The 480-nt window shown below is 54.8% G+C and overlaps 1 protein-coding gene across 1 annotated transcript in view; it reads right to left on the reverse strand.

Annotated features, from left to right (window-relative positions):
- Nucleotides 1–217: 217 nt before the first annotated feature.
- LOC308228600 (uncharacterized protein) overlaps nt 218–480 on the reverse strand; it is a gene marked incomplete at its 5' end in the record, with an annotated part of 2,211 nt that continues 1,948 nt past the window's right edge. Inside the window, one exon of the mRNA XM_080631976.1 lies at nt 218–480. This exon is cut by the window's right edge and continues 323 nt beyond it.

A 480-nucleotide genomic window follows, 5' to 3' on the forward strand; every position in this document is an offset into this window, starting at 1 on the left:
GGCAGGCAGGCAGGCAGGCAGGCAGGAACGAACGAACGAACGAACGAATGCACGCATGCATGCATGAGAGAGACAGTGGTCGGTAAGCATGTGGGGAGCCTGGCGCACGCAGAGGTGTGCTGAGGATGGGGGAGGTGGGGGGGGTTCAGTGAGTGAGCGTGTGTGTGCGCGCGCGCGCGCGCCTGTATGCGGGTTTTTTTGTTGTTGTTGTTGTGGGTTTGGTGGTTTATGTTGTTGTGGTGGTTGTTTGTTGTTTTTTGTTTTTTTTTGTTGTTTTTTTTTTTTTTTTTTTTTTTTTTGCCGGAGAACTTCTCCGTGCGGTTCGCTTGGGCTTTCTTGGTTCGTCAGGTCTTTTTCTTTTGCCCCTCTCTCCTCCGTTTTCGGCCCACGCCCCCTCCCTCCGCTTGATATTTTGTAACCGCGGCAGGGAGCGCAGCACCGGGAAGGGAGGCCACGCCCTGTCGGGACTTTCCGTGTGCC

Source organism: Psittacula echo (assembly GCF_963264785.1).
Source record: "Psittacula echo genome assembly, chromosome: 19".
Classification (NCBI taxonomy): Eukaryota; Metazoa; Chordata; class Aves; order Psittaciformes; family Psittacidae; genus Psittacula; species Psittacula echo.